This window comes from Megalobrama amblycephala, linkage group LG9 (assembly GCF_018812025.1).
Source record: "Megalobrama amblycephala isolate DHTTF-2021 linkage group LG9, ASM1881202v1, whole genome shotgun sequence".
Classification (NCBI taxonomy): Eukaryota; Metazoa; Chordata; class Actinopteri; order Cypriniformes; family Xenocyprididae; genus Megalobrama; species Megalobrama amblycephala.
The window spans coordinates 27,486,566-27,513,479 of record NC_063052.1 but is presented as its reverse complement, the minus strand read 5'-3'; the positions used below and the strand labels follow the sequence as shown (position 1 = coordinate 27,513,479).

The 26,914-nt window shown below is 39.6% G+C and overlaps 1 protein-coding gene across 6 annotated transcripts in view; it reads left to right on the top strand.

Annotated features, from left to right (window-relative positions):
* thrb (thyroid hormone receptor beta) overlaps window positions 1-26,914 on the top strand; it is a 234,116-nt gene that overhangs the window by 94,731 nt on the left and 112,471 nt on the right. For 4 of the 6 annotated variants that reach the window (XM_048202489.1, XM_048202488.1, XM_048202492.1 and 1 more), the window contains one exon: window positions 9,439-9,507. The exons of the other annotated variants lie outside the window; for them this stretch is intronic. The gene's annotated coding sequence lies outside the window, so the exon portion shown is untranslated. The remainder of the gene's footprint in view (window positions 1-9,438; window positions 9,508-26,914) is intronic. 6 annotated transcript variants of the gene reach the window in all.

Genomic DNA, 26,914 nt, shown 5'->3' with positions numbered 1-26,914 from the left:
TGAAAAAAACCTGCTAGAAGCAAGAAATAGGAGAAAGATGGATAATAATAGCCATAATAGCTGATTGTTATGCTAAATGACAAATGATAAAATAAACAATTCAAAATTGTAATTTTTGAGTGCACTATCCCTTTAAGAATTCTAAACAATGTGGAGCAACTGCTGTTGAAAAATATGTGAGTGTTCTTGTTTGCATGCAGGAAGAGAGGATACAATTATGGAAGGACAGAAGTTATGAAAGAGAAATGAGAATGGAAAAAGAAGCAGGTAGAAATGAACAGTGGACAAGAGCAGGCCAGCATGTTACATAACCGCTCTGACATCTACATGCAACCGGCTGTTCTAGGGCAGCGAGAGTCTCTCGACAAGGAAAACGTTCCAAATCAGGGTCATTCAGGGTGAGAATGAGTCACATGACAGCCAGCCTCAAACACGGCCTGCTTTCATAAATTACTGCACATATGAAATGGCATATTTAGACACTGAATTTAAAAAAAAAAAAAAAAAAAAAAACTTTGTTATTTGTTAAAGGGATAATTTTTTCAATGTTTATTTTTTTGATTTATAATTTAATTGATCTTTTTTCCCCTAAGTCTGCTTAGGGGAAAAAAGATTAACACAAATGGAACAAAGGCAGGGATCATGACAGTAGTCCACTGTATGAAGAATTTTTGGGTATAATGTCACAGTTTACTTTATTTTGCTATCCTCACTTACATAAATTAACTATAGTGTCCTGCACCCACTCGTAAAAAATAAAAAAAAATTATATCTAGCGTCTGAATAATTTTTGGTTCGACTGTACATGTACATGAACATGCATACACTGATGAGCCAAAGTATTATAAACAGCTGCCTAATTTGCTGTTGTTCATCCGTGTGCTGCCAAAAACAGCGCAGAACCACTGAGGCATGGACTCTGCCCCTGAAGGTGTCCTGTGGTATTTGGCACCAAGACATTAGCAGCAGATCTTTCAGGTCCTGTAGGCTGCGATGTGGGGCAGCCATGGATAGAACTTGTTAATCCAGCAAATCCCACAGATGCCCAATTAGATTGCTCTCTGGGGATTTTGGAGACCCATATAAATGGCTGGACCCAGGGTTTCCCAGTAGAACATTGCTCAGGGCATCACACTTCCTCCACCGGCTTGTCATCATCCCACAGTGCATCCTTGTTCCATCACTTCTCCACGTAAACGGCAGACACACACAGAGCTGTCCATGATGTAAAAGAAAACTAGACTCATTGGACCAGATGACCTTCTTCCACTGCTCCAAGGTCTACTTCCAATGCTCATGTGCCCATTGTAGGCACTTTCGTTGGTGAACAAGGGTCATCATAGGAACTCTGATTGGTCTGGAGCTACACAGCCCCATACGCAGCAGAGTGCAATTAACTATGTGTTGTGACACATTCCTCCCATAACCATCTGTAAATATTTTTATGACTTATCATACAGTAGACCTTCTCTTAGCTTGGATCAGACAGAATAGCCTCATGCATCGATGAGCCTTGGGCATCTAACACTGCTGACCGGGAGCAACCCAAAAGCCTTGCCGTTTCAGAGATTCTCTGACCCAGTCATCTTACCATAACAATTTTGCCCTTGTCAAAGTCGCTCAGATCTTTCTCCTGCTCATTTCACCTGCATCCAACACGTTGACTACAATAACTGATTGTTTGCTTAAAATCTGACCAACCCAGACCTTAATATGTGGTCTTGTTAGGAGATGATCAACCCTATTTGCTTTACCTGTTAAAATTAAAAATTAGCTGAAACGTAAAGTTGCTTATTATAGCTCCACATTGTGGCTGATTGTCACAAAAATTGGTACACATTCATTTTCATAAGATGTACAAATATAGTATATCCATTTTTGTAATGGTAGGTTTGATATTATTAGTCTCTGAAATTTGTTTGGCTGTTGGCAGCCAAGTATCCGAGTCGTATCCGAGGATATGTTAGGATGTCCACCAAAGAACATGCATACCAACTTCATGGATCATATGGTTTTGGAGCTATAATGGTTTTTTAGTTGTAGCACCCCCATTGAAAGAATTTTATGAAACTTGGTCAAGTGAAGCCTTTATTTATATAGTGCTTTTTACAATGTAGATTGGTTTGGCTGTATAGCAGCTATGGTGGACAATACTGTCATTGTCCAGCTAAAGTAAGTTCATTATTGATTCATTTCCATTGTAAAAATGATTAATTTAGTTCATTTATCTACACAGCAGCTCTAGAGAATGACGATGACTCAGTGTTGTCATCGTCCAGCTCAGTTAAGTTCGCATACAATGGTGTCAATTCAGGCAAATCAGTTATACTGTTGAATAGTTGGTGTCCCCAACTAAGCAAGCCAGAGGCGACAGCGGCAAGGAAACCAAACTCTGACAGGTGAAAGAATGGAGAAAAATCCTTGGGAGAAACCAGGCTCAAAGCTTGGTGTGCATCCTCAGAAAGTCCTGTCCAGCAGCTATAGGTCATCTAGTAAAAATGGGCATTGCCTGACCAATTAATTAAGTTATAACTTTGTAATGCTTTGACAAAGACAAAGTTTTTTCTCTTTTTTCACCTCGCTTTTAAATCGGTGCATGTCCGCTGGCGCAGAGCAGAGTGAGCATTTTCAATTAATCTCTATGGAAGCTCAACTGTGGTCCTTAAAGCAGCTTGTCCCACTCAAGATACTAACTGTTACGTTTAATATTGACCCCCCACAGTAGGCTTGCTGCGATAGTCCATGTTAGTGATGTTCAGTTGCAACACAAATAGATAATTATTTAGTTTAGTTAGAGAACAGATGCTACAATTAAAAACTGAACGCATCTGCTCAATTCAGTGTGAGCTCAAGAGTCAAGAGTCACAGTCAGTGTTACCGGTGTTTATTTGCAACACCAACAGATAAAAATCATTTCGTTCAGTAACAAAAATCGGTACATATTCATTTTCACAAATTATAATGGTTCAGCTCATTTAATAGAGAAGAAATGTGTGGTTTCATTTGAAGCAGTTTTGGTGTTTTATTTGATGTGGTCTCAGCAGTGTCTTTAAAGTGTTGAAGCTCATTGAATTAATAATAGTCCAAGGCATTCGAATCTTATTGGAAAGTTTTAAAAAGCCTTTATTTCATCATGGCTTTAAGTTAAAAACAGGTGACAAGTGCATAGTCTGCACACCTACTCGTTGCGGCTATTTTGCCTTCGTTAGGGTGTGAGTAACGAACACAATCAGAGTTCATTTTGAGCAGCAGTTAATTAGTCTAATAATAATCACCTGGTCATGTTACACAGGACAAACAGAAGAGAGGAAGTTTGACGATTACATAAATTAAATCAAACACAGTAAAATGAAAGTGTAAAGGGATGATGAAGAACAAATAAATAAATCTATCAAATGAAGTTAAGTATATATCTCAGACTCCACAACTCAGTATATATAATCAATAATCTACATAGTGTAGCTTATTTTTCTGAAAAAAATAAAAAAAAATAAAATAAAAAATAAATAAAAAAAACTTTTCAACAATGTCATAAATATCACAAATCAATAATATACACAATGTACACTGCCCTCCAAAAGTTTGGAAACGCCCTAGAAAAGTGGGGTTTTGGACAATATTGGCATGAATCCTTTTTAATTTGTGATAATTTTGCACATTAAGGAGTGCTGACCCAAAAATCTTTTACAAACCTGGGCCAAGTTTAAACCAGTAACCAGGCATCACAGTTGGCAAAGGGGCATGTCTGACTTTGACATGTATATATTGCCATTATTATGTAATCAAAATGAAAATTATTATTGCTAGTCTTCAATGATTATGTCAAGTTACTTTAATGTATTTGCACCAAAAAATGATAAGGATTTATGCTGTAGCGAATCTGTAACAAATCATACAGTTATTAATCAATTTATGGGCAAAATATATGATTATAATAAACCATAAAGCCTTATGATTAATTATGATACATATACCGACCCAAGAGGGAATTATGCATATATATGTGAATCAATTACAACGAATTATAATTAATTACGTATATGATCAGTTCTAGCTTAATAGTTGTTTAGAGAAACTATCCAAGTTTGTCCAGCAAACTGTTAGTTTTCACAGACTATTATAAAAGGAAGGTTATTCTCTGGCCACGAGAATGAACCTCCTATTATAGCATCAAAGCGTAAAGCAAAGGTGCTGGATCAAAAAAAACCTTAAAGTGACCTGGGTTTATGAATGAGCAGTAGAACAATCGAGCATGAATATAATGTATTTAATATACGAAAAGATAATACAAAGGTTATACGGCTAAATATACACAAGTACTACACATATATACAGAAGCAAAAGTAAAGGCAGGAAAAGAAAGGTGATCAAAGCAGTGGTAAATTAGAAAGAGTTAAACCTTTGAGAGCCAGCACAGAAATCAGTTTAAATGAATTTCAAAGAAATTAATACTTGCATAGAGTTTCAGTGCACTTGGCTTGGAGCGTTTGGTCCTTTCCTAGAGGGTTTCCTCCGGCGGGGTTTTCAAACAAGGTTTAAAATAACCGGAAAAGAAAGAAGAGAGAGTCCGTCTCCTAGGTGATGGCGGATGACGAAAGGCTTGACAAAAGCAAAGCTTGTGCCAAGAAGATGGTCCTCCCGATACAGAATAGCGCGTGATGGAAGCGCGGTTGCCTGAGACGTCCGGGAGAGACGTGCACGAGAGAGGGCGATGGATGATTCAGGGACAATCGAGAGACAAAGCAAAACTGCTTGTGCTTGTCTTTTATGGACAAACAAGCCAACACGCCTCTTTAGTTGAAACAACCAATGGTCAGGGTGCAATGTTTGGCGGGCAAAACTTTCTTTGTCTTGTCTTGTGGCTTGATTTGCATAATTTATGAGGTATCAGATCGGATTGTACTTTCTTCCCAGTACCATTAAAAATATAACAATGCATTTTACAGTAATGTGACATACATTGTTGAATGAGGCTTACAGAGAGCTTTATAATGAAACCAAACTTGCCATGCAAGAAAAGCATATAAAAGAAGTTATAGTTTACAGTTAAATGTAATCGTTAGAAATGCCACTAGCACAACTACAATCCTAGCTAAGCTTATACAGTATACCTATATGCAATATGAAATACAACGGCGGTTACATTTAGGCATAGTTATATTGGTGTGGATGTCTCTGTGGGTGCGTGTATGTGTATTTTATTTTAGTGCTGTCTGGTTCTGGCATCTGGCTTGCCGTAATTCGATCCGAGTCGGCCGCGGCCCTTTGAAGTCGCAAGGGAAATGTTCAGAAATCTATCGAAATAGTCAAAAAACGGGTCTTGTGATCCATTAGTGTCCGCCAGGCCGGAGCCAATGTGAGATTTACAAACATAGTTCAGCAGGCTAAAAACATTCTGAAAATTCCAAAGTTGGTTGGCTAAGACTGATTCTGGTACAGGCGTTACAATGCTGATATCGTCCAAAACCACAGTTTGCCAGGGGTGTTATCAAACTTTTGGAGGGCAATGTAATTATTAAAAGTATTATTATTTTATATACATTGAGTTGTGGAGTCTGATTTATATGCTTATCCTAATTTAATATATTGTTGATTTTATTTATTTATTTATTTATTTATTTTTTTAAATATAAAATTATACTGTGTATATTATTGATTTGTGATATTTATGACAGAAAAATAAGTTACACTATGTACATTATTGATTATATACACTGAGTTGTGGAATCTGAGATATATACTTAACGTCATTTGATAGATTTTTTTTTTCTTCTTCGTCGTCCCTTTACACTTTGATTATACTGTGTTTGATTTAATTTATGTATAATTGTCGAACTTCCTCTCTTCTGTTTGTTCTGTGAAGCACAACCAGGTGATTATTATTAGACTAATTAATTGCTGCTCAAAGTGAACTCTGATTGTGTTTGTTACTCACACCCTAACAAAGGCAAAATAGCCACAACACGTAGGTGTGCAGACTGTGCACTTGTCACCTGTTTTTAACTTAAAGCCATGATGAAATAAAGGCTTTTAAAACTTTCCAATAAGAATAGAGTGCCTTGGACTATTATTAATTTTATGAGTTGAACTATCCCTTGCACCCAAAGAGCACAGAGACAAGGAACTCATACCCTGTGCAGCACTTCTTTTGCATTATTTGCTTTGTTGAAGTTCATTGTTCACATTCTTGCTTGCATATACACCTGCTTGCTATTCAGTCACTCTGCCTGTGTTTGTTTTCTTTCTCTGAGATTAACGCCAAACTCATCATGGTGACGTGCATGCACAGCTTGCATCATGTCACAGTTGGCACAGCTGACCTCTCACCAGCCCCTTTTTTCTGTATTTCTGCCAAATGCTCTCACTGTAATTTACAGGTCACAGTAGGGTTAGCCAGATGGACCAAAATATTATATTCCACTATGTGATTGTTACAGTTATGTTCAGTTTCACTGTCTTGTTTAGTTTCTTAACCTTAGTTTTCTTTGTCACCAGTTCTAGTCATTTATCAGTTGTCATGGTTTCTAATCCATCCATATATGATCCCTTTTCTGTTGAAGATCTTCCCTCTGTGTATTTAAGCCTTTAGTTCTCCTCTGTTCTTGGTCTTATGTTAACTGTTGATGTATATAGTGTTCATTCGTTCCTAGTGTTTAATGAAGTGTTATTTTTTTCTGAGATTATACTTAAAAGAGTTAAAAGAGTTCTCGAAACCACTAGAAAAACTTTCATATTTTCTGTGTAGTTTTGATGCATGAGATCTGGATCTGGAAGTGCTGTACACCTTTCCCTTTAAGATGCGCAATATTTATTTCCACAAGACAGCTCCTGTCATGAATGGCACACAGGCAAAGCCTTGCTATGCTTGTGTTGCATGTGCTAGTGCATGTACTGTATGAACTCTGAGACTATCACTGTGCCAGTAATATAAGCCTCCTGATCCCTAGAAATTATTTTTGTGCTTTCAGGCTCATGTTGACATTAGCCAGTTGTTTTTAGATAGATCTTTTATCAGCACACTATCTATACACCTGCACTGAACGATGTTCAGATGAATTTGAGACTTTTGATTCCAGAATGTTGAAGGGCACTGGCTGATAGCCTGGCTCCTTGGCAACTTAGTATCCATGTTCTTAGGCTCGACAGAAGCTAGAATCATTTATAACAATTTTGAGAGACTCTGTATGACTTATGTCAAATACCTAACATTTTATTGAATTGGAGATTAAAAGGTTAAATGATAGCACAAAGGTGGGAAAATGCACTTCTTTTAAACAAGGTCTGTACCTGGAGAAGTGCAGTTTGAAAGCTGCCATCTTTACTAATGGGTGTTCAGTTCTGCTGACCAGTTGTTTTAAGTCACCTGAGCTGTAAATTCCATGTGACTAATGACACATTAAGCATGTTTGAGCTTCAGTTGTCCATATTTGATGTGCACTATGTATGTATGTTGATCAATGTTTATGTGAATAAAAGGCTAATGTATATAGATAGTTCAGTCATTAAAACTCTAGATGCACAGGCTGATGGGTCCTTAACGCAAGCTGATAATAATCACAGCATTAACTACTTGGCACAAGCTGATTCGTCCATGTCAGTTCTGCAGCCAAATGAGCTTATTGCTTACACATTTAAGGCTGCATTTACACTGCAAGTCTTAATACACAGATCTGATCTTTTGACCATATCCGTATTTTTTTGGACGACATGCTTACATTTCTTTTAAAAGTGAGCTGTATCCGATGTCTCCTTTTTACACTGCACTTGGCGAAACGAACCAAAAATAGCATATATGACATCACAAATCAATTTCACTGGTACAATGAGTTTAATTTATTGACATGAAATTCATATAGAAACCCTTTTAATGCAATAGTTACATCCCTACATCAAAATAATACAAATTCTTCACAACAGTATACGAACGCAGCTCCACTGGAAGCGTGTGAGTGGAATAATACTCGGGTAGATATTTGTTAAACATGTCACAGCTTCTGGGTTCGAATCCGCCATCCTATTCTAGGTTTTTTTACTCATTAAAACCAAATTGTCCTACTGAAATACACAAGACCTTCCCTGAAACAGACGTTGTCTGCAGCGGAGCATATGTTGCTCTAAAACCTTTATATACCTTTCAGCATTCATAGTTCCTTCCAAAACATGCAAGTTGCCCATACCATATGCACTTATGCACCCCCATACCATCAGAGATGCTGGCTTTTGAACTGAACGCTGATAACACGCTGGAAGGTCTCCCTCCTCTTTAGCCTGGAGGACACGTTGTCCATGATTTCCAACAAGAATGTCAAACTTGGACTTGTCTGACCATAGAACACTTTTCCACTTTGAAACAGTCCATTTTAAGTGAGCCTTGGCCCACAGGACACAATAGCACTTCTGGACCATGGTCACATATGGCTTCCTTTTTGCATGATAGAGCTTTAGTTGGCATCTGCAGATGGCACGGCGGATTGTGTTTACCGTCAGTGGTTTCTGGAAGTAGTAATGTCATTGACGTAATCATGCCGTGATGCAGTGCCGTCTGAGGGCCCGAAGACCATGGGCATCCAATAAAGGTCTTCGGCCTTGTCCCTTACGCACAGAGATTTCTCAGTTTCTCTGAATCTTTTGATGATGTTATGCACTGTAGACAATGAGATTTGCAAAGCCTTTGCAATTTGACGTTGATGAACATTGTTTTTAACATATTCCACAATCTTTCACACTCTTTCACAGATTGGAGAGCCTCTAGCATCCCTTTTAAAGCTAATCATGTTACAGACCTGATATTAATTAACTTAATTCGTTGTTAGATGTTCTCCCGGCTGAATCTTGTCAAAATTTCTTGCTTTTTCAGCCATTTGTTACCCCTGTACCAACTTTTTTGAGACCTGCAGCAGTCATCAAATTTGAAATGAGCTCATTTAGTGGATAAAAGTGTAAAATGTCTCTGTTTAAACATTTGTTATGTTATCTATGTTCTATTGTAAATAAAATATTGGCTCATGTGATTTGGAAGTGTTTTAGTTTTCATTTTATTCAAATTTAAAAAAAAACATCTAACATTTCCAGAATTTGGGTTGTAGATACTGACTGCTGCTTTTAATATTGCAAAAGTATTGCAATATTAAATATAATTTTAATGTGTATATATATAATTATATATATATAATTATTAACAATATAATTATATATATAATTTTAAACAATATAATTTTATATATGTGTGTGTATATATATATATATATATATATATATATATATATATATATATATATATATATATATATATATATATATAATATTAGGGCTGTCAATGCATTAACACATGCGATTAATTCAAAATCGTTAATGTGTTACAATTATTTTATGCAAATAACGTAAATAAATTAATGAAGCACACAAAATTGCGTCATTAACATAATTTTCTTCACGCAGTGAATGATCTTGGGCGTCAGGAGTTTATCAAACTGAGCATCTACAATGGCGCAAGCGCCTGAAACCCTGGTAGGTGGAAATTTCTATTCTAAACTTTTAACTCAACTTCCTGTATAGCTTTAAAACACGAGCTCTGTCATTGTTACTGAAGAGCTTGAGCCCTCATGCATCACACTGTGTGAAATACAGACTTAACGTTGAATCAAAACATCCCACCACTCTATGGCCAGATGATACACAAACCATGTTTCTCGGCTTGATAAAGCATCATCCTTCAATATTATAGTTTACTTTGCTGGATTTAGCCAATGATGACAAAATAAATATGTTAAACAAGATAAATGATGCATGCTTAATTTTGCAATAAGTATGCAATTTTGCAATAAAAAATTTAATCCATTGACAGCCCTTGTATCAGGACATAATAAAAAAACATCTGGTCCTTAGCAGGTCTCATTTATTTAACAAAAACTAGGTCATGGGTGAAAAACTAAGTAAACCTTTACTGTTTCCATAAGAATTAAGAGGGCCAGTAGCAACTAGTGGTGCAATGGATCACAAAACTCATTGGTTCATATCATAATACGGTTTTTGAATCATGGATCAGATCATTTTTCAGATCAGAATAAATAAATAAATAAATAAATAAATAATTTACAAATAAAAATGGGGGATTTTAAGACAAATGTAACTTTGCTTCCTATTTATTACTTAAAGAACACTTTGGCCCGGTTTCACTGACAGTGCTTAGACTAAGCCTGGATTAGGCCTTAGCTCAATTAGGGCATCTTAGTTGCTTTTATGAAAGATAAATTAACAGGCAGTAAAAATAAGAAAACACAAATTAAAACATAGATAACGTTACTAATAGTCTAAAAGTAGCTTAGTATTCAGGTACAGAAATGTAATAATTAATATAAATATAAGTATAATTGTAAATGATCTGTTGCACCCCTAGTAGCAGCCATGTGCTGCTCATCAAATGTCCTTGATTAATTGATCATCAGCAATTGTGAACACCTCTATAAAAGCAGAGGTTTTGACAGTTTGCTGGTCTAGAGCATTCAGGTGTGTGTTAACACAATTCCAAGTAGGAAAGACATCAGCAAACATCTTAGAGAAACAATTGTTGCTGCCCATCAATCTGGTTATAAGGCCATTTCCAAACAATTAAAAGTCCATCATTCTATAGTGAGGAAACATTCAAGACAGTTGACAATGTTCCCAGGAGCGGACGTCTTGGCAAATTCACCCCAATGTCAGACCAAGCAAAGCTCAGAGAAATTGCAAAAAACCCAAGAGCCACATCTCAGACTCCACAGGCCTTAGTTAGTTGATTAGCAGTCACTGGACCTGGGTAACTTGCAGTCACTGAGTCAACCATGAACTCCTCTGTATACCAGAGTATTCTCTAGTCAAATGTGAGGCCATCTGTATGATAGCTAAAGCTTGGCTGAAATTGGGTCATGCAACAGGACAATGATCCCAAGCGCAACAGCAAATCTACAATAGAATGGCTAAAAAAAGAAAAGAATCAAGGTGTTGCACCAGCCCAGTCAAAGTCTAGACCTCAACTCGATTGAAATGCCTGCAAACCTCAATGAACTGAAGCAGCATTGTAAAGAAGAGTGTGCCAAAATTCCTTCACAATGATATGAGAGACTGATGTCATGCAGAAATGATAAATAATGAATTTGAAATGAAAATTAAATTAAATTAAATTAAATAAATGAATGACACAGTGTAATATGTTGCATGTTGTAATTTATCAGGTTTCTGCAAATGTTTAGAAAGTATATTCTGTATGTTCTATTCTGAACTGATCATTGTTTGACTGGCTTGGAAAAGTCAATGTCTTCCATTGGTTTTGGATCAATCTAAAAGTGGATTTGTACATTTACTAATCTGCAGATCTACTTTTATCTAAGAGGCATAATATAGATTTATGCATTAGAAAAGACACGGTTGCCAGCATTGAATTGTATGCACCTTTTGTTTATGTATGTTCTGAGCCCTGCGTGACCACACTTAAGCACATACATTTTGAAATATATGAGATAAGTAATAATGGCACATAGCAATTAGTTTACTAGCATACAGTTAGCAATGTAATTTATTATTTGCCATGCAAGTGCAATGTCCACCTTTTTCCTGCACCCATTTTGAAAGACTTGTCACATACGTGGGTATGTCTACGTTGTTACAAAAGCAACCCATGCATATAGGTTGGTTATGTCTGGACACTAGTGATGCACAGATCAGCTCAAACGTCACCCGAATCTGCTTTTAAAAATTTGTCATCTGCCCATTACAATGAACTCTGATGCTTTTCTTTTCTTATTTAAAGTAATAAAAGGTCTTCTTTGGCAAAATTGCCAATTTACATGATTATATATGTACATTTCTGAAATTACATACATTGGACAGTCACCTCCGATAACAGATTACTCTAAATTGCAATGTTGACATGCATTCTCTGTAATGCTGCTTTGAAACAATATGTATTGTGAAAAGCGCTATACAAATAAATGTGAATTGAATTGAATTGAAAATTGTGCATGATTAAATAGCCAACATTCAGCCCAAGCAAAGGCAAGGCCCTATGAAATCCATTTTATTTTTTCCCAAGCTCCATTTTATTTTTTCCCAAATTCCGTTTTTTCCATTTTAATTTTTCTGGATTCGTTTTTTCTTTTTTCTTTTTTTTTCCATTTTCATTTTTGGACTTGATTTTAATGGTTAAATTCAGTTTTAATAAAAAAAAAATTCTAATTAATTGAATTCTTAAAAAAAAAAAAAAAATAAAAAATGCGTTTTTATGATTTTTTTTTTGTTTTATCAGAAATTCTGTTGCGTATTTAAATTTTTCTGAACATTAATTTAATTTATTTTAATCATGAAATTAAACTTTTTTTATCAAACAAAGTGCTGCACAACAGAGCTTTACTGTTAAAATTAAAACATGGAAGAAAAACTGAGATTGTTCCTTTAAAAATATAGTTTTAATAATTTATTATTATTTTTAAGTCTATTAGTGTTAGTGTCATTACATTGAAACATATCTAAATTCTACTGTACAACAGTAATATGTTTCTGTCAAGTTAAATCAAACTTTTATTTTGACAGGTTGCCAAGAGCTTTAAGTTTCTGTGTGTTTATGGTATGATGATAGATTTTCTCAAACAAAGCGGTAAAATGCTGATGAAGATGAATTTTTTTCGTTCATGTCTTCATATAGTGAGGCGACAGAGGATGAAAACACAGCAAGCGTCACACGTGCTTCAGTGCTATATAACCTGCTTTTTATTCATTTATCAAAAAATTTGACAAATTCCGTGACATTCCGCGTTATATAGTAAATTCTGTTTTTATTAATGGATTCTGCGATTCCGTCCACATTTTCTGCACCGTGGAAATCATAGGGCCCTACAAAGGCTGGATATAGGCTTCATTCGTTTAATATACAGCATTTCACAGCCGTTACCTATCACATACCCAACACTTGATAAGTTTTCCTTTTTTAAAAATTTCTCTCGGATTTGTTTTGACTTCATTGCTGCTTAACAGGTAAACCCCGCAATTGCGTCTGCAAATTAGTGCCTGACGAAAAATTACAATAAGTATTAAGCAATATCTCATGTAGATTTTCTTCCTTTGTTTTCTATAATGTCCACTAGGAGTTGCTCTCAGCAAATGTTTTTCTTTATTGGTTTTCTCTGAAGAGATACGCTGTTTTTGAAAATGAAAGAAAGTGTGACACACGTTCATTGCGTCTTACCGTATAATGAGAGTTTGTGTCTTTATTAAAATCAACACATTCATGATATATCTCTCATCCGCAATTAACTGAATGTTATTTTTTATCACCTGACCCGCAGATTAGCCGCAGCACCCGTGAATATAACTGCGATCCGCGCATCACTACTGGACACACAAATCTTATTTGATCCCTTGACATTAATAGTGCGGACAGTCTGCCTGAAAAGATTTGATTCAAGAAAAAATCTGATTTGCCTGCTGTCTGAACATAGCTACAGTGTTAAGACTTACAAACTATTCATAAATTTATAGTTTGTGTTTGTTGAGAGATATAAATGTCAAGCACTGAGCACTATGGCTAGATGAGGACAGTGTAAACACAGACGGCTGGTCCATGACCCCTGCTGCCTCTCATACTTCTCACTATTTCTCTCTCTCTCTCTCTCTCTCTCTCTCTCTGCATGCCAGGAGTGTGTGAGTGCTTATGAGGGTGAACATAGTGAGAGGGCGTCTAATTGTTTTTTTTTCCTTTAAATTTTTATTTTTCTCTATTTCTTTTCACTTTGAAGTGATGATGGTGTTGAGGTAAGTGGCGCTTATATTACTGTTTCACTGCTGGTTACACCAACTGCTAGAGTAACAATATCAAATGTTATGCCATTCATTAAGAATAGTGAAATTGAAAGAGCTCTCGTGAGTTATGGAAAGTTTGCAAGTCCAATTAAAATTATTTCTCTTAGATGCAAAAATGAGGCTTTGAAGCACGTGTTATCATTCAGAAGACAAGTTTTTATGTTTCTGAATGGAACAGAGTTGAATTTTTCTTTGAGACTGTTGCATGAAGGAAAATCATATTTAGCATATGTGAGTACCGGAAGTATGAAGTGCTTTGAACGTGGAGACAATGGGCATAAAAGGGTTGCATGTCCACACAAGGCTCAGAATAGTGAAAATACGAAGCAGGATGCTGATGATGGAGATCGTGATAATGGTTCTAATGTCGTGGAAGTACAACCTCAGGCTACAAGTGAGGTAGGCCTTCATGAAAATGAGGCCTAGTGATGGGCCTACTGTTATTTTGAACTAAAACAGGAATACTGAGGGAATGATGGTGGCTGATGAAGATACAGTTACAGCAGAAGTAAGTGGAGTAGATGCAGAGGTTGGTGGAAAAACGAAATTGAGCCACAACCTGGAGCATCACATGAAACACGGGGTGAATTCTCCTCTACGCCGGAGGAAGTTTGAGGCGGACTGCCACTGGGCTAAGAATATTAGTGACAGTAAATGGGCTGATGCATTTGGGCACTAGTTGGGCACTAGAAACAGTGATTGGTGAGAGATTTTGTTTGAAGAAACTCTTTTTTTTACGTCAAGATAAATCTCGTACTTTAAAGAAATGATTAAGCTGCACATGGTGTCTTTCTTACTATGGTTTCCTTTTCTGTTTCTATCCCTTTTATCTTTTCTTTTTTCTCTCCTCCGGACCATAACCTTCCCAGTCCACCAGGTACTGAAATCCATGTCCCTTCCGGGGAACCGGGGCAGGCGGATTAATGGTTGAATGAAGAACGGGCTTTAATTTAGAGACATGAAAAACGGGGTGAATTCTCCTCTACGCCAGAGGAAGTTTGAGGCGGACTGCCACTGGGCTAAGAATATTAGTGACAGTAAATGGGCTGATGAATTTGGGCACTAGTTTATTACAAACAGAGCAGAGAGGAATATTCTTGGAAGAAAGCCACACTATTTGCCCAACGGCGTAGACGGGCACGCTCCCACCTGAAGGAGAGTCTTTTGGGCTCTTCTCCAAGTGTGACGGCACCTCTGGACGAAGGCGTGAGCAGAGGGGACTACGACTTCGGATTCCAGACTTCGAAAAATAGGTGGCTGGTTACCTAAACTACATTCAAACGGAGAGAGGCCCGTGGACGACACTGGTAATGAGTAATGAGTTACTCAACCCATGAGAGTTGCTGGCTCCAGGAGGAAGGATTCTGTGACACCAAACATCATAACGCTCTCTCAAGGTCCTGGTTGGCTTGCTCAGCTTGGCCATTGCTCTGAGGATGAAACCAGAAGACAGACTAACACTCGCCCCCAGTAAATGACAAAACTCCCTCCAAAAACTGGAAACAAATTGGGGTCCCCTGTCAGAGACCACGTCCATCGGGAGGCCATGAATGTGAAAGACGTGATCAATGACAGTAACCGCTGTTTCCTTGGCAGAGGGTAATTTGAGCAAGGGAATGAAGTGGGTCACTTTCGAGAACCGGTCCACTACAGTCAGAACGACTGTATTGCCCTAGGAGGGCGGGAGGGTGCTGACAAAATCGAGCGCAATGTAGGATCAGGGTCTCGAAGGGACAGACAGTGATTGAAGTAATCCTTCCAGTGGTTGTTTGGAAGTCTTACCACGGGGGCAAACTGAGCAGGCCAAAACAAAACCCCGGATGTCACGAGCCATGGAACGCCACCAGAATCGTTCGGAATGGTCAAAAATACGAGACAAGGCATCGGGTTTGATGTTCTTCGACCCCGGACAGTAGAAAAGGGAAAAGTCAAAATGACTGGAAAAAAAGTGCCCACCGAGCCTGCCTGGAGTTGAGTTGTTGTTTGGCGGATCTAATACACTCAAAGTTTTTATGGTCGGTCCAGACAATAAAGGGTACCCCTGAACCCTCTAACCAATGACGCCACTCCTCCAGCACTAACTTGACTGCCAGCAAATCTCTTTTACCAATGTCGTAATTACGTTCAGCGGATGACAACCGATGAGAAAAAAAACTTGCAAGGGTGCATCTTGTCGTCCGAGGAAGAGCGCTGTGAAAGAACCACGCCTACCCCCACCTCCGACACATCAACCTCCATCATAAACTGACGTGTCGGATCAGGGGCTGTAGGAATGGGAGCTGAAACAAAGCGGCTCTTGAGGTTGGCGAATGCAGCTTCCTCTGCACTGGACCACCTGAACGTCATTCTGGTGGAGGTCAAGGCAGTCAGAGGAGTGTCTAGTTGGCTGTAATTGTGAATAAAACGGCAGTAGAAATTGGCAAACCCCAGAAACCTCTGCAGGGCCTTATGGGAATCTGGGGTTGGCCAATCCACCACAGCCTTAACCTTATCGGGATCCATGCGCATTCCTTTGAAAGAGATGATGTACCCCAAAAATGGAACAGAATGTGCCTGGAACGCGCACTTCTCCTCCTTGACAAAAAACCCATTCTCAATCAGCCTCTGGAGCACCTGCCTGATGTGCTGAATGTGTTCCTGGAGAGAAGAGAAAAATATCAATATGTCATCCAGGTAGACATTTATGAACTGATCGACCATGTCTCTCAGCACGTCATTAACGAGCGCTTGGAAAACCAGCCCAAAGGGCATAACAAGATATTCAAAGTGCCCCCTTGGGGTATTAAACGCGGTTTTCAACAATACACGGTCACAGGGAACCATCCTTCTTCACCACGAAAAAAAATCCTGACCCAGCAGGAGAAGAGGAAGGACGAATGAGCCCGGCTGCCAGAGAATCAGAAATATATTTCTCCATGGCCTCCCTTTCTGGAACAGAAAGCGAGTATGACCTGCTCTTAGGTGGAGATATACCTGACAATAAATCTATAGCACAGTCATAGGGATGGAAGAGAAGCAGCCTTTCTGAACACTTCCTTCAGGTCGAGATACTCCTCAGGCACGTTAGACAGGTTCACGGGTTCATCCTTCAACAAAGAACAAGACACAGAAGAACAAGCAGACACCAAACACAATGCATGCCACTTCTCGCTCCAAGCCATGACCGTGTTCTAACACCAGTTTATGTGAGGGTTATGGAGTATGAGCCACGGATGACCCAGCTGGAACCAAGGCAGAGTCAATGAAATAAAATCGAATCTCTTCAGTGTGGTTGCCTGACGTAATGAGACTCACTGACCTGGTGAAATGAGTAATAGAAGACAGAGGTTGTACACCCAGAGCGTTGAGGGATATCGGATGAGTGAGTAGAGCCACAGGTATCTTGAGTTTATGAGCCAGATTGATGTCCACTGGTGATGTTTCGCAGCCCATTGCAGTCTGACCAGGAGGAGAGTAGCGGCAAGCGAGGATTTCTCAAAAGCAAGGCCACCCGTCAGTAACCTCATCTCAACTGACGGGGTTTTGACCTTTACAGGACACTCAACTGCGAAATGTCCTGCAGCTCCACAATAGAGACATAGTCCCTGTGTTTTGCTTCGTTCCTTCTCCTCCTGGGACAGGTGAGCTCTGCCCACCTGCATGGGATCGAGATCGAAGGAAGGGCCTGCCTCGCTCCCTGAGACTGTGTGATCGAACACTTTCTTGAGTTACACGTTAAAGGACTGAAATGATGAGCAGCACAGATGACCTTGTTCCCAATGCGCCATTCCCCAAAGCGCTGCTCATCCAGATAAGTGTTATCGCAAAAGCCAATTTGGATTTCTCTGTAAAGAAGGATGACGGCTGAAGAGCAAAAAATAGTGAACATTTAGCCAGGAAAGAATGGCATAATTGAGGCTCACCAGAATAAGCAGGTGGAGGCGGCAGTCAAGGTTCCGTGAGGTGAGCGGAGTGATCAGCAGGTGGAACAGTCAGTGGTGGGTTGGGCGCAGTGGGAGTGTGGGCAGAGTCGACCCGTAATTGTTGGAACTGGGTGGTCAAGTCTGAGAGTGAGAATGAGTCAGTGAACCCATGAACCGTGACAGAATGGGGGTGGAGACAGGAAGAAATTGGCTGTGGTTTCAGAATTTTTTAAAATAAAACAAGTTAATTTTGCCTTCTTACAGGAAACTCATACTGATAATAATAATGAGATAGAATGGGGTATGTGGTGGGGTGGAAAGCTTGTTTTAAGTCATGGGTCGAATAATAGTGCTGGGGTTGCTATTTTATTTTCAAAAACCATGAATGTTAATATTTTAACTGTTGAGGAAATGGAAAAAGGGAGGATTTTACTAACAAAAATAGAGTTTGGAGGTTTTTTGTTTGTTTTTGTTAATGTATACGCCTCGAATAATGGGTCAGAAATAGTGAGTTTTCTTAATGAAACTGAATGATTCTTTAAAGAAAATTGATAATGATGTGTGTATTACTGTAGGGGGAGACTGGAACTAGAATTTTACTATTGATAGAAATGAAGAACCTCATAATCAATCTAGTTTAGTACTATCCAAAATAATGAACAAAAATGAATTGTTAGATGTATGGAGGATAAGGAATAAACGGGAAAGACAATACACATGGGTTAAAGTGACTGACAATATCGTCTGTGGGGCTAGATTGGATCATTTTATCTTGGAAAAATATGGAACAACAGAGTTATGAATGTTTTTCATTCACCTAATGCTTTTTCAGATCATCACATGGTTGGTTTTGATCTAAACATGGAAGAATTGTCGAGACGCAGATATTATTGGCATTTTAATGCTAAACTGTTACAAGATATTATGTTCTGTGAAAGATTTACATTGTTTTGGAATGAATGGAAAGTGAAAAAGAGTTATTTTGAGAATCTTACCCAGTGGTGGGAGTGGCAGAATTATACTTTGAATTCTTCATCACAAATTAATGAAACAGTACAAAGACTGGAAAGAGACATTGTGCAGTTAGAAAAGGGACTTATGGATAATCCTGGAACTGTGCAGAAAGACTTTTTGAAAAAGAAGAGAATGGAACTTGGATCTTTCTTATAGGAGCGGACAAAGGGAGCACTCATAAGAGCAAAGTTTTGCTCCATTAAAGATATGGATGCCCCTCGTTCTTATTTTTTAATTTAGAAAAGAAAAATGTTCAACAGAAACAGATGTATCATTTGTGGCGTGCAAATGGAACTATAACTTCTGATCCGGTGGAAATAAAAAAATGGCTGTAGATTTTTATGGAACATTATATGGTAAAGAATCATGTGATTCCAAAAGTACTGAGGAATTGCTCCAGGATTTACAAAAGTTAGCAGATGAACATAAAAAAATATGTTTATTTAAAAAATGGAGACAGGAGTCCCAGGCAGGTTATTGATAACATGTTTGTTTTACGTGATTTAATTGATTTTAGCCACCTTAATAATAGTAATCTTGGTATTTTATAATTAGACCAGGAAAAGGCATTTGATCGTGTGAACCATGAGTAACTTTTTAATGTTAAAAAACACTTTGGTTTTGGTGAAAGTTCTTTATCATATGTAAAATTGTTGTACTCAAATGTATTTATCATGGTAAAGGCTGGTGGGGTACCTCTTGGCAGAGGGATCAGACAAGGCTGTCCATTATCTGGGCAGTTATATAGCCTAATGATTGAATCTCTCTTACTTAGATTTAAAAAAAGATTTAAAAGATGTATCATTTCAAAATGGAAGTGAAAGTGTAAAACTGGTTTTATCCGCATATGCAGACGGTATTACGGTGTTTATCAGAAGGCAAGAGGATATTAGAAGTTTAAAGGTGCCATAGAATGCTTTTTCACAAGATGTAATATAAGTCTAAGGTGTCCCCTGAATGTGTCTGTGAAGTTTCAGCTCAAAATATCCCATAGATTTTTTTTTTTTTATAAATTTTTTTAACTGCCTATTTTGGGGCATCATTAAATATGCGCCGATTCAGCGTGCTTCCCCTTTAAATGCTCGCGCTCCCCACCCCAAGCTTGCGACTCTATAATACATTGCATAAACAAAGTTCTTACAAAGTTCTTACAAGATTTTTACAAAGTGTTCGTCATGCAGCTTATCAGATCTTGTAAGTATGGTATTTATTTGGATGTTTACATTTGATTCTGAATGAGTTTGAGGCTATGCTCCGTGGCTAATGGGCTAAAGCTAACATTACACACTATTGGAGAGATTTATAAAGAATGAAGTTGTGTTTATGAATTATACAGACTGCAAGTGTTTAATAATGAAAATAACAACGGCTCTTGTCTCCGTGAATACAGTAAGAACCTATGGTAACTTTAACCACATTTAACAGTACATTAGCAACATGTTAACGAAACATTTAGAAAGACAATTTACAAATATCACTAAAAATATCATGTTATCACGGATCATGTCAGTTATTATTGCTCCATCTGCCTTTTTGTCGCTGTTGTCCTTGCTTGCTTACCTGCATAAAGTCTGATGATTCAGCCATGCACAGCTACAGATGTGAATACTGCCTTGTCTAATGCCTTGAACATGGGCTGGCATATGCAAAATTTGGGGCGTACATATTAATGATCCTGACTGTTGCGTTACAGTCATTGTTATATTGAGATTTGCCTGTTCTTCTGAGGTCTTTTAAACAAATTAGATTTACATAAGAAGGCGGAAACAATGGTGTTTGAGACTCACTGTATGTCATTTCCATGTACTGAACTCTTGTTGTTCAACTATGCTAAGGTAAATTCAATTTTCACTTGGACTTGGACTTGACAAACACCTTTTTTTTTTTTTAGAGATTGGAACTTATGGAGAAAGTTTAACAAGAGGACAAATGTTAAACCAGAGTGACAGAAAAGAATTTCCAAGGATCAGTATTTCAGTATTTCAAGCTAATGTGTGATGCAAATGAGGGTGAAGGTGCTGATTCAATCTTGAACTTCTCCATTGGAGTATCTAGACTGTGCTTCAAAGAAAGCACTTTACCTCACAACAGTCAAGGTGATGCATCAGAAGTCACTAAAGAGACAAAAAGCCTCAAGATGGCCAGGTTTGTTGGGGCAAGATTTCCTTGTAAGAGACAGGTGGAGGACCCTATAAACTCCCTGTAGAGAAGCGAACTGCTGATCTGCAGTGGAGGTTTATTCACAGGGCCATAGCTAGGGATGGGTACCGAAACCCGGTATTAAATTGACCCCGGGGCTAAATTTTGAAAGACCGGTGTATCGATAAGCTCTGACGTTAACGGTTCTGCTATCGGTACTGGATAAATTATGAAGAAAATACACGTGCATTTATTATTGCTATATAGACATTATCTTGCAGATTCAATCTATCCAGAGTCGCCAGCTGTTTCTATATGCAATAATATTAGGACATTTGTCTATGATGCATTTTTGCTTTCGCAAGACGAGAGATCGCGCTCACGCATAGGAGCTACAGCGCGCGCAGCCGCTCACATGAAAGCCTGTTTAATGGTGACGATGGAGGAAAGAACTAAACAACTAAACGTCTGCTTACACTTTAGGCCTGTGCTTTGATATTAAGCTAGTTTTATTTTTGATTTCGATTTTGGCTTCTAAGGATCATAAAGAACATATCAGAGGTAAAACTATTAAAAACTAGCCGCGTTTCGTCTACCACCCCTTTATTCTATTCACAGCTGCGCGCGTTCGTTCCTCCCTAAACTCAAACTTAACATCAGAATCGGCACAATCGGTGCTTGTTGTAAAATGCAGTCTTTACTGTTGCTAAACTGCAGTAAAGGTTTGATCATTATTATCAACGTTTAAAACGTCGAAGAACAATAATCCGCGCAAGAGACGCTGTTCCTCAGGCTGAATTGCGGCGCGCACTTCAAAACGGATCGCAAATAGACAAACAAATTACACGTTGAGCTTCAGGTGCACGTCCAAACGATCAAATACACACAAAAATGTGTTAAAATGACCGGATTGGAGCGTGTTTAGCTACTTAAATGCCGTTTATATCGTAAGTGTACATGAACAGCTGGGAGAAAATCTGATGTGTGTTAATAGATCTATTTTCTTAAAGTGACAGCAGTCATGACGATTGTGCCATCAGTGTTAATCAAACAACAAAATGCAAAGAGAAAAACACTCACAGCACTTCTTCTGAATATAGTTAGCTTTAATAAGATTTAATATATTAATTTATACTGTGAAAACCATTCAGTGTTATTTTACATTTGGTTACTTTACTTGGATTTCTTTTATAGGCTAGGCCTATTACTTACATGAACACAAGAACAAATGAAAGTACTTTATTTCATTTGTGTCTTTGTTTTATTGTATTTGTCAGTTTGTCTCTTTGTTCATGTTCTTACTGTATCTTATATAAAACACCAAAAATGCCAGACACTATATAATATAAAGCAAAGTTAATTCAGCTCTTATATATATATATATATATATATATATATATATATATATATATATATATATATATATATAACAAAAAGTACCGATAAGAATACCGTTAAAGTACCGGATCGATAAGCAGTATCGGTAAGAGTAGTAATACCGTTAAAACCTTAACGATACCCATCCCTAGCCATAGCTATGAACAGACACGTGGGACACCTGAATATAGCAGTGGGTGGGCAGTGTAGGTTTTGTGGTGAGGGAGTAGATTTAGAGCATTTGTTTTTACAATGCATTAGATTAAATAATCCGTTTGATTTACTTATAACTTTGTTTCAGGGGTTTACTGAAGAATTTTCAGACCAAATATTTATAGGAGCACAGAAATATAGATTTTTATTAAGAAGAAGAAGAATATGTTTATTAAATTATCTAATTGGGACAGCAAAATTGGCCATATGAAAAACAAGAAAGAATAAAGGCTTAGAGTTGGCAGCAACTGAACCTAAAGTAATGTTTATGTGTCTGGTGGCAGCAAGATTGAGAACAGAATTTGCATATTACAGTCTTACAAATAATGCAACTGCTTTTTTGTGAAATTTATATGTGTTAATAATATGTATTTTATTTATTTATTTATTTTATATTTAATGGCCCTCTCTCTCTTTCTGTCAGTTCACCTCCCTTTTAATCCCAGAGCATTCTTTTTTTAGCAGCCCTACACTGAAAAGCATTTTTATCTCTCTATATTAGTTGTTATTAGTCTCTGGATGCAGTATTACAAGTATTACTCAGTATGTGACAGACCCTTCAAGATCTGGAGCTGTTTGTCCAAGAAATGGTGCCAATTTTAAATAAATACATGAAAGAAGAAAGAATATGTAAGGCAAGGGTATTTTAGTTTTTATAGTGTTGGCGAATTATGGACAATTCATAATTCTGGGGAATTTTGAAGATTTGGTGCTGCTCTGTAGTTTAATAGAGCAATAAGCCCCAAGAAGCCATGGTTTTTTATTGAATTTATAACAGGCATGATGTGGAGCGGAGTGCCTGAAACCACCTTAGCTGTTATAAATTCACTGTAAACTACCGCTTCACAGGGTTTATTGTTTTTATAATACAGTTACCACACAATAAAAATATTAAAGCCAAAAAAATATGTATCAATGCAACGTTTATGAAGTAAAATCATTAAAAGGCTTCCTTCCAGTGGAAAAAATAGTCCCTGACCATGAACAGCAACAGAAGTTACATTTATTACAGCATTAGATGGCAGCAAAGATTGTCTTTATGAGCGAGTCACTTAGTCGCAAAGACTTTTATATTGAAACTTTTTGTGATCATGGAACAAGGCGGAAATGACAAATGCTTTGACTAGCGCTGTCAGTGTCAGCAGGGCATGGGAAAACCCTATAAATGTTAAAAGGACAAGATCGCAGCAGACATTCAAACGGGTTTTGATTATGAACGTAAGACTAGCCAGAAGGAATATGCTTAATTTGAATGCAGGTAATGCACTCGGTAACTCGATATCTCTCTCACAGTACTCTTCTATATAATGCAGTAAGCTTCAATGAACAAAATCAATAGAGAATTTTACAACGGGTTTGAACACGGCTCAACCAATCAGAATCAAGTGCTGGAACTATCCATTTTATAAACTGGTTTTGAGAATAGCACTCTTGGCTTATGAGAACTTTTTCTACATAGTACACACATAATTAAAAACACTTATGCCTAGTTATTGGTAGATGAATTACAAACAAAGGGTTTCCTGCTGCATAACAATAGAGCAAGATGAAAAATTAACTGATCATTCAGAAAAAGAAAAAAAAAAAAAAAACAGATAGGGATTATTTGTATCACAGCCTTTTTATTTGAATGTATTTGTTTAAATCCTTTTGATTGGGAGTTCCTAACAAACTGAATTCCATCCATATTTTAAAACACAGTAAGCTAATTCGGGAAAAGGTAGATAGCTCTATATTAAACTGGGATAGAGAAAGTATTTTGCAGTTTTTTCTTTTTTATTATTTTTATTTTTTATTTTTATTGCTTTGCCGCAATTGGTAAATTTTCAAAACTCTTAGTACTAATATATATATATATTTGTTTTGTTTAATATACATTTGTCTATCATTTAATCCAAATGATCTTAATGGTTAATCAATGAATCATTTAGTACATGTATAGATTTCTATAGATACAGATTCTATAGTTCCTTTTCGATACTTTCACTCATACTGCGTATGGGGAAAAGCTCCTTTTTCCTCCTTGCTGAAGTCTTTTACAATAGTGCAGTGAAAACTGCACGTCTATTGGCTCAAAGGAATTAAACTCTTTGAGCCAATGGCGAAATAGCACGCCAACAAGCCCGCCAAAACGGGCGTGGCTTATGGCTATATAAGCCGGCGTTTCGCCGTTGGATTCAGTTCTCTCTCCTTCAGCGACGATCTACGCTTCGCTGGATCCTGCTGATCGCCTTCCCGCTGGAACGAGCTCTCTACGCCGTGGAAGAGGCCCCGCAGTGGACAGCTGAATCCGCCGCCTGCTCCCGCCGGCGCCGCCGAAGACTGCCGCCCAGAGCGCTGCTCTCGCTGCCCGCCGCGAGCTTCCGGTTTCGCTTTCAGCGAGTCTCCTGCTGCCATCCGGCGAGCGTTTTCGAACGCACCAACGCGGTTCACCGCCGCTGCTTCAGAGCTTCCGTTCGCGGTCTATACAGCTCTAAAAGAGCCCCCCCAAGCGCCGTTTTCACGGCGGCGGCGTCCCAGTATGCCGCGCCACGCCTGTGGCACCTGCAGAGCCCCTCTGCAGGACGACGACGGCCATGGTGAGTGCGTCGGATGTCTGGGCAGGCCCCACGCTGACGCCGTGCTCACCGAGACTTCATGCCCGCACTGCGAGTGCATGAGTCTCGCTTCTCTCCACGCTCGGATTGCTTTCTTCACTGAAAGCGCTTCCGCCTCCCGCGCCTTCCCGTCTTCTTCCTCCCGCTAGCCGGCAAGGAAAAGACAGCGAGGCAGAGGAGTTCAGCGCTCTGAGATGGGAGAGCTTACACCGGCCCAGCGCCCGCCGACCTCTCCCTCTCCCGTGAGAGAGCCGTCCCCCGTCCTCTTCGCACGCCCGGAGCAGTGTCCCTCAGCAGAAGCGAGTGACCTCATCTCCTTCGGCGGCTCGGAGGATGAGCAGCCCGACGACTCCATGTCTCTCGCGGCATCTGAAGCGGAGGAGTGGGTCGGTCACCAAGAGCCCGCCCCCCTGCCGTCACTTGAGCCCATTGACTCCAGGCCTGGATCGGACGCCGAGCTCATCCGTATCCTTTCCAAGGCCGTCGAGGAGCTCGACTTGGAATGGGCCACACCTGAGGAGCCGACTCGCAGCAGGCTGGACGAGTGGTTTCTGCCGGGGCTCCGCCAGACCCCTCGCCAGCGATCTGCGCCCTTCTTCCCCGAGGTCCACTCAGAGCTCACGAAGTCCTGGCGCGCCCCTTACTCCGCCCGCCTTCGCACTTCTTCACCCGCGGCTCTCACCTCGGTTGACGGCTCCCGTGAGAAGGGCTACGAGCAGATACCGCCGCTCGACGAAGCCGTGGCCGCTCACCTCTGCCCGCCCGCTGCCGTGGGCTGGAAGAGCAAGAGGGCCCTTCCCTCTAAGCCCTGCCGTATGACCTCCGCCATTGCCGGCCGAGCGTACTCCTCCGCAGGGCAAGCGGCTTCAGCGCTCCACTCTATGGCCATCCTCCAAGTCTTCCAGGCCAAACTCCTCTGCACCCTGGACGAGTCTGGAATTGACGCGCAGGGCCAGGTCGGTGGCGCTGCGGAGGTCACGGAAGGCCGGTCCATGGCCAACCTGGTTGTGTTGGAGCGCCATCTCTGGCTTAACCTCACAGAGATCAAAGACGCAGACAAGATGGCCTTCTTGGAGCTTGGAGCTTCTCGGCCGCGCAGAAATCGTCCCAGGCAATGCGACATTTCTTGCCGAAGCGCTCCAGCTCTTCATCTGCTGCAAGTCGGTCCAAACCTGCGCCGACCCAGCCTCAGAGCAAGCCTGTCCCTTCCACATCACAGCCAGCGCCACCCAAGGAGCAGCGCCTGCGGGCCCGCCCAGCGAAACGCTCCACGCTTCCGAGACGCCAGGGTCCCCGCCCTAAGATAGTGCTGGACCCAATACCTCCGGCGTCTTCCTGATCAAGCAGGAAGAAAGAGGATGGGGTTAGGTCTCGCTACGGCCGGACCGCCCCAAAAGCTCTCTCGTTTGCATTCCCTGCCACCTCGCTTAGCTCCGGGTGCTGGAATTCATTGGGTTATGTGCCCTGGGCCCACAATGACTGCGCCCACACAAACCGCCGTTCTAATGGCGAACCCAATATTTTTACATTACCAAAAAGAGAGCAAATCCTCATCCTATAACAACGGTGCAAAGACCCCTGCACAGCGGTCTGTCACCGGACGCTATTCAACCCCTGGTCACACGGGTCGAGGCCTGGCAAGCCATCCCCGGAGTGTCACAGTGGGTCATCGGGACCATATCCAACGGCTACTCCCTACAGTTCGCCCGCAGGCCGTCGCGCTTCAGCGGTGTGGTCACCACTTCAGTCAAAACGGACGACGCTCATGTACTCCGCGCAGAAGTGACGTCTCTGTTACAGAAGGGAGCCATAGAAATCGTTCCCCCCGCAGAGAGCTACTTT